We start from the raw sequence: 9,491 nt of genomic DNA on the forward strand, positions 1-9,491 counted from the left end.
GAAACGAAGATATGTTGTCCGCGCCGCAGCATGCCGTTGCATGCAACGAGGCAACATCTGCCTATTCAAAAGAGTTCGGAACGGTGATACGATACGGGCGTTTGATACTGGTGGATATCCGGCTTAAATATGCGGCCTTCTTCCTCTTTTGTACCTCATCCAACTTCTTCGAGAAGTACGCCACTGGTTTTTCTTCTTTGGTTTGTTGTGGCAGAGAAGTACATTTTCTTTACACATATAAACATACATAAAATTTGAAAAATCATCAATAAAAGTCACAAAATATTTTTCCTCATCATGGGATGCTGGAGTGATTGGACCTACTATGTCTGAATGTATAATCTCTAATAGTCTTTTAGCCTTTGTTCTACTCCCAAATGGCAGTCTTGTCATCTTTCCTTTTATACACGACTCGCACTGTTCTATCTTACTAACCTCAAATTCACTTATCCCATCTACCATCCTATTTCTTATTAATTTTTCCAGATTCGAATGACAAATGTGACCATACCTGTTGTGCCACAGCTTCATCTCTTTGTTCTCTGACTCCACATTTAGACATTCATTCCTTATTACTTTGAACGATATTTCATATAAACTATTTCTATAACCTACTCCTATTAGACCACTATGATTATATAAATTAACCTTACCATTATAAAAGACTATTCTAACGCCAGCTACTTTTAGTTTTTTAACGGATAATAAATTTTTTCTCAAACTTGGAACGTAAAGTGCATTTTTGATAGTGCATTCAATGTCTTTACCGTTTACTCTACTCATTACCTTAATATTACCTATTCCTACTGCTTCCATATAATTTTCATCTTTCGCTATTGCTATTTTTATAGGATTGTTCAATATTATTAACTCTTTGAAATGACTCTTGTCCTTAACTAAATGGTCTGTACACCAGGAGACCTACCTGAACCTGGCACCCGACTTTGAAAAAATCAATTTTTTCCAACTGCATTGTATTCTCCTTCATTTGTACCCGTTTGTACCACTTTTCTTTTCGTTTGTTCCCTAAGGGGTGAAAAGATATAAGGGGGTGAAAATAGCCTAGCACCCCACTGTAACATTTTTTATTTCTTTCAACGCCAATTGAAAAAGAAACGTTTGTACCCGTTTGTACCACCTTTAGTTTCGTTTGTACCCCAAGGGGTTCGTTTGTACCGACTTTTGAAAAAACCCGCAAGGGGTAACTTCGCCATTTTTGAAGATTTTTCAAATCTTTTTGCGGGTGCTGTTTCCTAATCGTTTGTACCCGTTTGTACCACCTTCACTTTCGTTTGTACCTCAAGGGGTTCGTTTGTACCGACTTTTGAAAAAAGCACCAACGGGCAACTTCGCCATTTTTGTATATTTTTTATATTAATGACATAAAGACTATAAATATTGCGTAAGTAGTATTACTAACTTCAAATCTACGACCTACAGTATTTCATCGTCTATGCGTTGGTCGGAAATTCTATAGTGGCTCGTTGAAAGAAAGGAACTATTTATGATGATTGAGATCTTTTATGCGCTGAGTAACAGAAAACAACGCAAACCTGTTTTCACCCCCATAACATGGACGATGGCAGATAAAAAAAAATACGTGTTGAATATTTTTATAAAACCTATATTTCCCCAAAGTTTCATCAAAATAGGCGTGTTACATTTCGATATGTTCCATTGTATGTGCTGTTGAGTCGTGAAAATAATTCTTTGTTGGAAACAGTAATATTTTTCTCGGTAATTATTTAGATTATGGACGGCAACTCCGAGTTCGATGATTTTTAAATATGTTGTAGAAATCAACATTTTAAACAACTTTTGCCTATACATATAACCGCCGCTCGGCCTTAGTTTCCAAGATATTTTGGAAAAACTGTCGAAATTAATATATTGAATTCTGCCTGTTCGTGTGCGTTCATGTTACATCTTACGCTTTACATAGTGTGCGATCGTCGCTTTCTAATGTTTTTGCATGCAGCAGCACAGCGACCGACACCAATATGTATATACGAATATATCGAGTGGTCTTAAAAATCAAATTTAACTAATTGTCATTAATTTGAATCTCACAATCAGTTTGTGTGTCTGGTTGCCGTTAGGCGACCAGAATATTACTTGAGCCAAACCTAATCTAACTTACTGATTAGGTAGAGTTGATTGGGCTAGGTTAGGCTATATTAAAATCCTGGCTGCCATCATAGTTACGAAACGTTCAAATCATGAATACAGAAGTACACAAGGTATATATTGGTCGTCGGTCGCCGTGCTGTTGCCTGCAGAAACAGTAGAAAAGCGACGATCCCATACTAATGCGTACGTTGTCTCGGACACACACGGATGGGCAGAATTCGATGTGTTAGTTTCGACAGTTTTTCGAAAATATCTCGAAGACTAAGGCCGAGCGACGGTTATATGTATAGGAAGAAGTTGTTCAAAATGTTGATTTCTACAGCATATTTAAAATCATCGAAATCGGAGGTGCCGTCAGTAATCTAAATAATTACCTTCTTCTGTATTATTGTATGTACGTGTATGTTGAATGGTGGTGTCATCTGACAAGAGTATGAGGAGTGAAAAAAAAAGGATGATCGGTATGAAAAGCGCGCGTGCAGAGAGTGGAAACAAATGAGAAGCAGAGAGAAGTATTATTATAAACATTTAATTTACTGGCTACCAGCAACAAATACATATATTTTAATATTAAGAAAGCCCATGGTGGAATAATTATTTAAACCCAAAAATACAACATTATTAAAAGCGCAAGAAAACCATAAAAATGTTTCGTGGGACGAAAGATCTCCGCGAGGATGTTTCTATTCCTAGGTGTAACGTCCCGGAATTATTAAGAGTACGCTACTGCACCGACGCGTAGGGAGAGCGATTCCCTATACGAAGGCGACTCGTATTTTTATAATGAAGAATGGATTATAGGTTCGGGTGGCACGCGGTAAAGGAGTAAAATCCAACGTTAATTCCTTTCTCAAAAATATGTGAATTTATTCAAAAAAATGTGTTTGTTTATAATATAATAAAAAAAAGGTAAGTAATATAAAAGATATTGAATTAAATAATATAATGAATTAATGTAATTAATGTACAAAAGTATGCGCCCTGTTTTTGAAATACAAAAAGAAAATAATTATATTAGTTGAGTACAGTGAGTACGCCCTGGATTAGAAAATACAAAGAAAATAAACTGATTAAATTGACAATCGCGTTTGTGCTTAAAATGAAATATAATGAAAGAAAATCAGATTATTAGTTACAAAATAATTCGTCCTAAAATAAAATACAAAGGAAAATAAATTAATTAGTGAACGCGGCTCTAGATACGATTTTCAAAACTCTAAATCTATAATTTGAATTTATAAAATAATATTATTTAAATAAATTGATCGATTGTCGGAAAATTGGCGAGGATCCGTTCTGACACTGTAGGAGCTAGCTTGTTTGGCCGCAGTACGATTTCTGGGCAACTTAGCCGTCACTGATAGGCCGCATCCAAGGAGCTTCTGCTTACGCTCTAGAGCCAGTGTACTATGTAGTAGGCCGCATCCAAGGAGCTTCCTGTTTCGCTCGCTCGTTAAGCTTGGTTGCGAACCTGACACGTATGAGAACCGCTGCGAACCGGTAGTCGAGCGTTCCGGGTCCGACGCGGAACCTTTGCCGCCTTGCCGACAAAAGAATCTACGCTACTGAATTCTAAGTAATAATCCTACCATAGACCCGTGTCGGACTACGATCAGAATCGAAGTGCCCTAGCTCTGCGCGGCACGCTCGTATTTATACCAGAAAACTGCTGACTTTTTTTTCTAGTTTTTTTCTAGTTTTTTTCTAGTTTTTTCTACATGTACTTTTGATACCGGAAGTGTTTGGACTTTGACCTGCGTGTACGTGACCCCGCGCGTATCGCTATCTCTGTCTACGCATAGTTGCTATCTCTTTCTATTCTACGCTCTGTTGCTATCTCTTTCTACGCGCTGTTGCTATCTCTATCTATTCCGCGCGCACTATGTCGATCTTTTATCGACGCGGTAGTTTTATCGACGCGACAATTATCGATCTATAGTTTGGAGTAAATTTTTTGTTAAGTATAAATATTAATAAATACAAGATTCTTTTTAATTACTAAATACGAAGATAATTATTATTATAGTAAATCACGAAAGATACAAAAATAAATAAATGAACCGTTACAAAAGTTGATTGTATAAAAACGAAAAATAAATAAATGTTTCATAAATACTAATAATAAAATTCTTTATATTTATTCCTCTTCTTGCGGGATGTTACAGCCTTCCCCCTGTGTTGGTGTCTTGTCCTCAAGAGACTCTTGTGTTGTTCGTTTTTGGCAGCAAATATGACATAGGCACTTTTCCTCTTCATTCCTTTGGGATGCGGCTAATCTTCCAAAGTATCTGAGCATTTTTGCGTGTCTTCTTCTTGGATCCGTTTTGTTTAATTTTTTAAAATCCTTCCAATTTGATTCCGGGATGTCAATGAGGGTTAACCTCCATGGTGTATCTTCTTTTTTCTTATGTTGTGTTGGAGCCTTTTGGAGAATACTCAGAATAATTAGTAAAATTATGGAATAAGAAAAAAGAAATATACTTGTACCTCGTTGAGTCGTTTTAAAGCTTTTCTTAAGCATTTTAGCTGTTGACGTTTACCAGCGCGTCGAACCATACTTGCAGTCAAAATTTTTTGAAAACAAATATGGCGTTCGCTTAGATGGCGCTTTACGCCTTCTTTTTTTCTTTATCTTTCTTTCTCTGTCCTTCCTCTTCTAGGAAAGACCATAATGGTGGTTAAAGGTTCGATGAATAAATAACACTTTTTAGAAATATAATTATATTTTAATTATATATATTACATTCTCCTTTTTTTTATATATATATATTCTTATTAAATATTTTATTCTCGGAACAGCTCTTGTAGGTAAATTATCTCTGGTTCCCCAGATGGAAGCAACGCTCCTTCGAAGAATGCGTCCTGATCATCCTGGTCCATACTTCTAAAGGATATTTGGCATGAATTACATGCGATGACCGGTTGGAAATCTGCATATTCCCAGTTACAGGATATGCACCGTGTTTATTCGATTCCGTATTCCTTAATGATAAAGTGGTGTGTTCCCACTGTCTTCGTGTTTCTGGGCGGATTTGCCTCGCGCAGTGGAAGCACAATCTTCCTGTTCGCGGTGTAAAAAAATGTTGAAATGCAGGTGTGCAGTCTATAACGGACAGAGCATCGACCATTGCAGTAGGTGCACGTATTTTTCTATCTTTTTTCCTATTTTTCCTTCTTTCTTCTTCTCTTACGGTTTCTATTCTTTTTGCTGGATTTACTTTTTACAATTTAGCTTGCTCCGATCTTGACGGTGGTTGCTGTGCGTTCTATGTATACAGTAGCGTTCTTTTTGGAGTGCTTCCACTTGCTTCCAACGGTCATTTGGATTTTCGTCAGTGCGCATGCGCGTGTTCATGAACCTAATGGATTTTTGCATCGATCTTCATGTTTGATCTATGATGTTGATTGGTAGATAGGCCCTCTTTAACCTATCTTTGTGAACGATTCGCTTTTTATTGAGTCCTATTGCCAATTCTATGTTATTTGGTTCTATGTTTCGAAGTATAGTATAGGGTCCAGTGTATTCCTTTTCAAATTTGTTTCTCCTAGGCGGGTTTAACAGCATAACTTTTTCACCTGTTTCGTAGTTTATTGGTCGAATTTTTCTGTTTGTAACGACCCAGAATGAGCACGCCACTGCACCGACTTGTAGGGAGAGCGGTTCCCTTAGAAGGCGACTCGTAATCAATGTGTTAGGGATTATAGGTTCGTGTGGTTTGCGGTTAAGGAGTGAAATCCAAACACTAATGTGCTAGAACTAATGGAAATTTGTGTATTCAAGAATAAGAGGTAAGTGAATATTAATTGAAATATAATATAAAACAAAATCGCTAGTATCACAATAAGTACGGCTAGAAATAGGAATACAATAAGAAATTATAATTTGTTCGCCCTAGATTGGGAATACAATAAGAAAGATAACGATAGCAAAGCGCATCGTAATAAGTAAAGCATGCAAACTGCCCGAAGATAAGCCGTAAAGCTATCCCTAGCACTTTAACGACCGCTCACATAACATGTGTGTGAGAGCCGGAACAACCGTTAACGACCGCTCACACAACATGTGTGTGATGCTACCGCCGAAGGTTGTTGGCCAGTACCACACTCTTTGTGTGATAATTTATGAATGTAAACAAGCGTGGATATTGCTATTGGCTTCGTATTTCATCGCCACGTCTTTGATTTTAGGTAATTATTGCCAATTTTTAATTTTTGATTTTAAACTACAGTGGTGTACTACGTAAATTATGGACCAAATATCGGCGGTCGACGTTGGTGTAGTACGCTAAGCTGCCGTATAAGCGCTAGTGTCGCGCGCGTTTTCTAGTTCAAAATGTTGAAATAGCGCTAGTTTCACTTGTGTTTTGTTGAAGCAACAACAAGTAACAATATGACAACAATAAGTACAATACGACAATATTAACAAGTTTTATTTTGGCAAGTTTGGTGCAGGTATTTCGACAATCATTCTGCGAAGGAAAAGGAATGCTTATATAAGACAAATGCGCGGATAATTTATTTGATATTCTAATTGAAATTCTGGATTTTGGAGAAATAGAAAAGTTTGTAACTTTGCATCTTTTAGAGAAACAAATTGAAACGGAACTTTCGCAATTTTCAACTTCCGGAAACCTCGCGAGACCCCTCGAAACCTCGTTTAGAATGGAAGACGAAGTGTTTGAGGAAGAATACGCAGATAATTTTTCTGACGTTCCCAGTGATGCCGAAGACAAAGAAGGCAGCGATAGTAATGGTGGAGAAAATATTGAAAGAGGGGAAGAGGAAGATTCTTTCCCACAACTAAGAAGAAATCACCGTGTACGGATATCAAGCAGCAGTGACGATGAAGAAAGCGATGAGGATCCTTTCCCGCCACCAAGAAAAAATCGCCGTGTACTTCGTATACCTAGTAGCAGTGAGGAAGAAGAAGAAAAGGAGAATCCTTTCCCGCCCCCAAGAAGAAATCTCCGTCGACTTCGTACACCAAACAGCAGTGACGAAGAGGAAAACGAGGAGGATACAATTGGCTGGTCTGACATTGATAGACCACGGGATCATGAAGCTTTCGAAGGTTCCACGGGACCACGTGTCAGCGTCAGCCACTGTGATTCGGTTGAAAACGTCGTAAATTGTTTCCTCGGAGATGATCTTCTAGAGTTCATCGCGGTAGAAACGAATAAATATCATGCTCAGAATTACAGGAAATTTAAAAGAGGGAAAAAATGCGGAATGTGGCGTGATGTTACGATATTTGAAGTAAAAACTTTCTTTTAGTTAAAAGGGTTAGTTAAAAAGGCAAGAATTAGCGACTATTGGTCCACTAACCCCATCATTGAATCACCAATTTTTTCAAAAACCATGAGCCGTAATAGGTTTCGGGAAATCCTGACATATTTACATTTTTCTGATAATGAAAAAATGCCTTCAAACGCTGACAGGTTGTTCAAAGTGCAATATCTTCTCGATTACTTTTCCAAAAAATTTGAAGAGAACTTTTCTCCAGGACAGAATATATCCGTCGATGAGGGCATGATACCGTGGCGCCGACGACTCAATTTCAAAGTATACAATCCAAGGAAAATAACTAAATACGGTTTACTTGTCAGAATGGCGTGTGATTCTATTACTGGTTACATATTGGGCTTCAAATTATATTCCGGTACGGGACAAAAAATAGAGAAAACTGTAATGGATTTGTTAAAAAACTACTTCAATAAGTGGCATCACGTATATATGGACAATTTATACAATAGTGTAAATTTGGTGAAAAAATTAATTTTATATAAAATTAGGCTATGTGGAATAATTAGGATAAATCGGGGTTTACCAGAATTCTTAAAAAAAGCTAAATTAAAAGTGATGGAAACCATATTTGCTCGTCAGGGTAAAATATTGCTGCAGCTATATAAAACTAATAAAAAAAGGGACATTAGAATGATATCAACTATTTATAATGCAGATATTTGTGATACCGGGAAAAAGGATAAAAATGGTGATGCAATCTTGAAGCCAAAATGCATTATTGACTACAACCGGTATATGAAAGGGGTCGATCGCACGGACCAATACTTGAGTTATTACCCCATTTATAGAAAAACAAAAAAGTGGCCCAAGAAAGTTTCTTTGTATTTCTTAAATTGTGCCATATTTCACTCGTTCTGTATATATCGACATTTGAACAAGGAGCACATTCGGAAATTAAATTACCACGATTTTTTAATTAAATTAGGAACTGCGTGGATTAAAACTACTAATGATGGTGATCCTACTACATCTCGCGTCGTTCGTTCCAATCCAGTGGAAAGATTAACTGGAGGTATAAAACATCAATTAGTTCAAATATCGGCAATAAAAAAGGGTGTACAAACGAATTGCCATGTTTGCTATGCAAATAAAATTAGAAAACCTACATATTTTATGTGTAAGACATGTAAAATACCATTACATGTAGGTGATTGCTTTAATAATTATCATACAAAGGAAAAATATTAAATTTGTCGTTAAATTGTTGTTGTTTTTTGTTTTATGTTAACTTTTTCATGAATTCAATAAAGTTCTTTAAAATTAATTCTTCAAAAATACTGCCGGCCCCTGGCGACGTTTGACTGCGTAGACGGGCGGTCGTTAAAGTGCTAGTCGGTAACCAACCGCAGCACCAGAGTTATTACCAACCGCAAATATTCCATCCACCACAGAATACACGGCCGCTCGCTCCGTAACGGTTCCGTAACGGTTATCCACAGACCAAATATCTGCCGCGCAGCAATTACCGCGCGCCAGTTACCCGGTACACACAGTTATCGACTGCAAAACCATGCATCGTGCAGCCGCGCAATCCTAGGAATCCATACTTACCATCAAACTTATCATCAAAGATAAGTCTGATATATAGTACTTTCACGAAGGTATAAAGCACACGAACATCAAATCAAGCTTCCAGACAGATCAAGATGGAGGATAAATCAGTTAGTAAAATCTATACTACGGTTATTTATTATATATAAATATGAATCATACGTTTGTAATAGGGTGGAATGAAATAAATATAAATTACATATAAATTACAAATTACAAACATAAGGAAAAATAAAACAGATGCGCCGCAGAAAACAGATTATACAAAACAACAGAACAACAGAATCAACGGAATCAGGAATCGCCACAGAACGAAGGGCCGAATAAATAAATAGAATAAAACATTTAACTTAGACAAAATCAACCAGTAAAGTCAAACAACGTCAGCAACACATGCGATCAGAAAAGTCCTGTGAGCCCAATAAAAACAACTCTCGGTCAAATAATATTAGTTAGTAAAATAAAATAATAAATCAATGAAACTAGAATAAATCATGGTAACAGGC

This window comes from Osmia bicornis, chromosome 7 (genome assembly GCF_907164935.1).
Source record: "Osmia bicornis bicornis chromosome 7, iOsmBic2.1, whole genome shotgun sequence".
Classification (NCBI taxonomy): Eukaryota; Metazoa; Arthropoda; class Insecta; order Hymenoptera; family Megachilidae; genus Osmia; species Osmia bicornis.